Source organism: Artemia franciscana, chromosome 11, assembly GCF_032884065.1.
Source record: "Artemia franciscana chromosome 11, ASM3288406v1, whole genome shotgun sequence".
Taxonomy (NCBI): Eukaryota; Metazoa; Arthropoda; class Branchiopoda; order Anostraca; family Artemiidae; genus Artemia; species Artemia franciscana.
In genome coordinates this window covers 15,306,405-15,313,314 of record NC_088873.1, presented here as the reverse complement: position 1 = coordinate 15,313,314, position 6,910 = coordinate 15,306,405, and the positions used below count along the sequence as shown (strand labels likewise).

Genomic DNA, 6,910 nt, shown 5'->3' with positions numbered 1-6,910 from the left:
TAGAAAATCGAAAATATTAATCATAGGCCGATTTTATTGATTTAGCCCAGTGGTTCCCGAGCTTTATTTTATCGCGTCTCCCTTAAAAACGTTTGATCATATGGTGCCTCCCTTCCGATTCGCAACATAATACAGACTGGAAAAATTTTAATACTACGAAATTTATCCAGACAATATCTTGCAAACAGAAGAAAACAAATGATAATTAATATTGTTGTCTTTTAATGAGGTAAATGTGTTTGCTTATAATTAGCACAAAGTTTGCCAGATCTCGGTGTCAATGATGAAATGATTGCAAGAACCTCTTTTTCTATAATCGAATGAAATCGATGTTTCGGTTTCATTTCAGCTAGTGTAGAAGATCCTGTTGCGTAAAAAAAAAACTTTGTGGACGGCATCAATACCTCTAAGCTGTATTTGACAAAAGATTATATTTACTATTAATATCTAGGGCAAATTGAATTAGGGATAGATTCTGAAAATGTTGTTTAAAGAATTATCAGAGGCTAGTTTAATCAAGTTTTCTTTCTCATTACTTATTAATCCAAATTCGTCATCTTCTTCCCCCATAAATGGGTTCTGTATCCACGAATATTTTGTAAAATCAAGATCATCAGAATTATTCAAGAAATGAATTATCGAAGCATTCAGGTGTTGAAAAAATGGATTTGTGCTTGCTTCTTTGGTAACTCGGGCGCGTAAATTTAGAAGTGGAAACACATAAAACTTTTTTTTTTCGAATTTACCTCCCATAGCTCCATTTTTTACTAATCTTTTCACATTATCTTTTTGAATCAATAGATGCATTTTTGGCCCTTGCATCGATTTATTCAATAACTAAATTTAGTTTGATAACTAAATTTTCATTTCTAAAAATACTTTTGTCCTTATGTTGATTTTCTTATATGTAAATTGTAATTCCTACTTTGAGTTTATGTATCCTCTGTGGCACGAGACAACCGGCGCTCTTCATAATAGAATAAAAGAGAGGTGTTAGGAATCCCATATGGTCAGACAGCTGTGCAAATACTCGAACTTATAATGGCATCTCTTTATATAGATTTTAGCTGTCATTACTTTTTTATAAATGTCTCACAATCGCAATTTCTGATACAAAAACTAATCTGTGGATCAGGCAGTGAACATCAGGTATTTTCATTTTAATTAAGTGCTAGAAGGCCAATTTTTTGTCCTGATATTGACATTGCACCGTCACTATAAAGCCAAATGCAATTTTTCCCACAGTAAGCCTTTCTAATTTAAAATTTTAATGGATATGGCTTTGACAAGAATGAGTTTGCAAAAAGATATATCTTCAGCTGTACTATTCTCTCAGATGTCCAATTAAGTATGCTGTTTTAGTTACATCAGTTCCTTCTTCACGCTTTAAGACGAATTCTGTAGTCCCTATCTGAGAAACCAATTGACCGGAAAGATCATCCCTAACAATCATCTAATTGATCGTCCCTACACGAAGTACAGCAGAATCTATAAGCTATGGCTGGGTTTACCTAGGGATGGTAAACCTACTTTCTGTTCAGCCTGAGCATCTAAATCCTCTTAATCACGAAAGAGTTTAGATGTTTTGTGCGACTGCGTCGTTTTTATTTCATTGGAGTTTGTCAATCCTCGCTAATGTTGGCGCCTCCCCTTAGACTAGTCCGTGCCTCCCTGGTGAGGCTCGCCTCCCAGTTTGGAAAATACTGATTTAGCCAATGTGTGCGATTTGGTTAATAGCAAAAAAGCTAAAACAAATTACAAGTGACACCTTCAACTTGTGATGATTCCTATACTGTAAAGTCCAAGTAAATACACTTATACGATAATTAAAATATTTATTAGTAGCACCGGTTTAGTTTTGAATAAAATAGATGACACGAGCATAACAGTCATATAATTAAAGTAAAATACAAATTTGGACATAATTTAAAATCAATAGGCAATAAAACGTAAACTTGATCCAATTAGTAAATGTTGTGCATCTTATCTGAAATACTTAGTTCCTCTCGCCATATTGATCACCAATCTTGCACCACGTGTTGCGCAACAACCCAAGGAGAAATCTCCCAACGACAGTTACGTTTTTTTGTTTGTTTATTTTCAAGCAATTTTGTCGCGTTTTAATGTATCTGTTTATTTGAACACTCCTGTATTTTTAGCGTCCCTGTTAGTACACTTCTCGTTGAAGACAGGGCAGAATGTGGTCCAGCGTAATCTGAGTGTCGAATTTGGCTGAAGAGCCAGTGCATCTTCTCAAGCACAATTAAGTACTTGTGGGCCCACACAGGACATGCATGCTCGAGAATCAAGATTATATACATGATTTAAACCGTATTCAACTGGGATTGGAAGAAATCAAATCGTCATAAACTTATGTGAAGAATTTTGAATTTCCTGGTGAAAAAAACATTGGTAAATATTTACTTATAGTGCTTAAACTAAACTGTTAAATAAACCAAAACAAATAAAATTAGATGCATTCAAAAAGATATTTTGCAACACTTCAACTAAAGAAAAAAAAATTTATTTTTCGTAATTAATTATTAGAAAATAATAAAAATTTTGCAGTGTTATTAGTTTGTACAATTTGTTAGTACCCTTAGCATCTAACCATAGCCAATCACACGATGTTGTACCTGAAGTCAATATTTCTCCGGAGTGCTTTTACAATCAGAATCCAGTTAATTTCCAATCATCACCAGAGAGTTTTATCTCATCCTGTTTTATCTCATGGGTGAGAGATCGAGTTGAGACTTCAAGGAATGTTTTAAAGATGCGGTAAGGAGACTTAAAGTCTTGAGGAGAAGGAAATAAAATATTTTGTTCTCTGGTACTCACAAAGGAGTATACACCATGGCTTTTTTTCTTTTTGTCCCTTTCTTCCGACAAGCTCTTTGACTAGCTATATAGGAAATTTAAAAAATGTCAGATTTGAAAATATGGATATTGAAGCGCCTCTCCCAGAAAATCTTCTTATCCTTCCTAAGGGGCAGACCTGTGTGCAGACAGATGATAAAAACTGAAATAAATTATGTAATTGGCTTTTAAGTAAATAATATTAATGACAATAAATGATATGACAATGATTAAAATAAAGGATATGATATAATAAAATGATATAATAAAAATAGGACCACTAGCTACATATAATGTATCTAACAAAAGCTATGGAACATGTACGTTGTCTAATATTGTTTTCACGTTGGCATTCCCGTAACATAAGCTACTTAATGTAAGTATGTAAAACGGTCTATGATTAGTAATCAAGAAATAATCCACCAATCGCAACCAAGTTAAGATTCTCGCGGGCCCTACGTAAAACAGAGTGACAGGCCTATTTGGCCTTCATAGCGCTACATTAATATTAAAAGAAGAAAAAACAGTAAGTGGCTGGACAAGACCGATTAAAACAATGGCTTAAGTTGAACACCCACAGCATAAGGTGTGTACAGACATCACTCAGCATTTATCATAGAGCCAGTGCATGATAATCTCAGCAAGAGAGAGTAGGCTATACTTACAGCTGGGAAAGCAGCCAGTTCTCTAGAGTAAGATCTATCCCAGGAAGATGACATTACAGCTGCAGCACAATGAGGGGTCATTTTCAATGGATTCACTTTAGGGTCCATTCTGCCCTCTTCTATCTCTCTAATCTCCCCTCGAATTCCTATAAACAAATCAGAATAATGTAAAATCTAATAATCATCATAGATTAATCACATTCAACGAGTGAAAAGGAGGAGGCTGTTACAAGACAGGTAATCAGTGGGTAGGAGGGTACTGGAATGTAATAGAAATTAATTCAATGCTCCCAGGAATAACGTAGAAGACAAGTGGGAAGATCCGTAAGCCCTACCTAACTATGAACCGAAAAAATCCCCTTAGCTGCCGGGTGTTGTTGGACAACATACAGGGTCGTATACAGTTATACGGGGGTTGTCGTATACAGTTATACGGGGGTTGTCGTATACAGTTATACGAACTATACTATAAGCCAAACGACGAAAAATCGCTTTTTTTAATCACATTTACTCAAAAGGCATGAAATCTTAGATAGTTTTTCAAATATCGAGTAGGGTCACATCCCTCTTCCAAATGCAAACCGCTGGAGTTGGTAGCCCCCTGGAATAGGTACGCCCCCCCCCCTATTTCTTCTAATCAGTAGAGTTGTGAAAATAAAACACTTGGAAGGACGAACAAAATACAGCAGATCAACACAAATACCAACATTCTTCAAAAATGATGCAAAAGATATATAGAATTAAGCAAGGCAAAGGGTTTTCCTTCACTAGGCATATACCTTAATTACAATAATCCCTATTAATCTTGGGGATAATCAACAGTGTCATATTTCCATATATGCTTTTTTTGGATTTTGTCGGGAGTTGTACTCCCACGCCATATAAGCGTCTTTGCTTCTGGTTTTTCCCCCTCCCTAAATATCCCTCTGAAACGAATATCTTTAGTACAAGAGTTATTTGTTGTAAACCAAGCTATGCTAAGATTTTAAAAAAAGACAAAAAATTGTAAGATTAATTTTGGAAAATTTCATTTGTTCTTGTATAAATTCAATAAATCAATTTTCTCAAGTTTCCATGGTGTAGCGGTTATCACGTCTGCCTAACACGCAGAAGTTCCCCAGTTCGATCCTGGGTGAAAATTAAATAACAAAAAAATAAGTTTTTTTAACTGAAAGTAAGTAGCGACATTAAAACTTAAAACGAACAGAAATTACTTCGTATATGAAAGAGGCTGCTTCCTCATCAACGCCCCGCTCTTTACGCTAAAGTTTGACTCTGTCTCTCAATTCTTCTTTTTAAAACAGTAAAAAACTTTAGCGTAAAGAGCGGGGCGTTGATGAGGAAGCAGCCTCTTTCATATACGAAGTAATTTCTGTTCGTTTTAAGTTTTAATGTCGCTCCTTACTTTCAGTTAAAAAAAATTGTTTTTTTTTATTTAGTTTCTGAACGTTTTTGAATCAATGCATGTTTTGATTTTGGCTCTCCGCAGAGGAATAATTAAAACAAAATTTGCATTTTTTTTTTTGGCTAAATGGCTTTCTCATAATTTTTATCGAATGATTTTGAGAAAAAAAGAGCGGGGGAGGAAGCCTAGTTGCCCTCCGATTTTTTGGTTAATTAAAAAGGCAACTAGAACTTTCAATTTTTTACGAATATTTTTATTAGTAAAAGATTTACGTAACTTATAAATTAGCTTACGTAAAGAACTTTTGTATTCTCATATTTTTATTACACATATGAGGGGGTTCGCCCCCTTGTCAGATCCTCGCTCTTTACACTAAAGCTTAAATTTTGTCCCAATTCATTAAGAATGACCCCAGAATCACAAAAGCCGTACAATAAATAGTTGAAACTACTAAAAATACTTTAACGTAAAGAGCGAGGTATTAGGAGGAGGTGAGCCCCTCAAATGGGTAATAATTTCTGTTTGTTTTAAGTTATAATGCTGTTCCTTACTTCCAGCTGAAAGAACTTTTTCATATTTATTTTTTCATTGTGTTTTTAAATAATGCTAGTAAATCCTGCGCTCCCTTCATGGAGATTTTCTTCCCCCATGACAAATTATCGATGGAAAGTTCCCCCAGCATATCCCCCTCTTCTCAACCCCTCCCCCAACCAAAAAATCCTCCTGAAAACGCCTGTACACTTCCCAATAACCATTACTATATGTAAGCATTGGTCAAAGTTTGTAACTTGTTGCCCCTCCAATGGGGACTGTGGGGGAGTAAGTCGTCCCCAAAGACATAGTTATAAGGTTTTTCGACTACACTGAATAAAATGGCTATCTCAGAATTTTGATCCGTTGACTTTGGTAAAATAATTAGCGTGGGAGGGGGCCTAGGTGCCCTCCAATTTTTTTGGTCACTTAAAAAGGGCACTAGAACTTTTCATTTCAGTTAGAATGAGCCCTCTTGCAACAGTCTAGGACAACTGGGTCGATACGATCTACCCTGGGAAAAAAAAAACAAATAAACACGCATCCGTGATCTGCCTTCTGGCAAAAAATACAAAATTCCACATTTTTGTAGATAGGAGCTTGAAACTTCTACAGTAGGGTTTTCTGATACGCTGAATCTGATGGTGTGATTTTTGTTAAGATTCTATGACTTCTAGGGGGCGTTTCCCCCTATTTTCTAAAATAACGCAAATTTTCTCAGGCTCTCAACTTTTGATGGGTAAGACTAAACTTGATGAAACTTATATATTTAAAATCAGCATTAAAATGCGATTCTTTTGATGTAGGTATTGGTATCAAAATTCCATTTTTTTGAGTTTTGGTTACTATTGAGCCGGGTCGCTGCTTACTACAGTTCGTTACCACGAACTGTTTGACAATTCTTTTTTCTCCGATGCTAACAAAAGCAATGCTTTATTCGCATCGTTAAGAAAAATAAATAAAAGATTCCGAAAACATCGCTGCTAATTTGTTTCAAATGGTCTTCTTGTTTTCGTAAACCTTCAAAAGTTTTGCTAGTGCCAGACTCTCCAAATTGTCCTTTTATATTTTTCACCTTCCGCTGTAAGGAAATCTTCAATAAAACTATAGACTGCAAAGGTAACTTGAAGTGCTCTAACAGACGAAAACTGATCAAAGGATGTTCTTACGTGAGATGACGAAGACTGCTCCACCGGCACACGGCAAGGCACGTGTTGTGCTTCACGCCATACGTGAGAAAGTTTTTCTGAACTTACGTAATAATATCCTCTTATAGCACTTTTTCTGATAAAATCGTGAGTCTCATTGTTGACAAATGAAAACCCTGATCTTTGCAATTATCATTAACGTCAAATGAAGCTCAAACGAGAACAGGAAACATCAAAACCTGCTTAAATAAAAAGAAAACGGCTAATAGCCCGAAAAAGACAACGAAGCAGTGGATAATTACCTT

General features: G+C 35.4%; 1 non-coding gene across 1 annotated transcript; it reads left to right on the top strand.

The window, feature by feature from the left end:
* The first annotated feature begins 4,589 nt into the window (after positions 1 to 4,589).
* Positions 4,590 to 4,662, top strand: Trnav-aac (transfer RNA valine (anticodon AAC)). The gene has a single exon. It is a non-coding gene; the product is annotated as a tRNA-Val (tRNA).
* Positions 4,663 to 6,910: the final 2,248 nt, after the last annotated feature.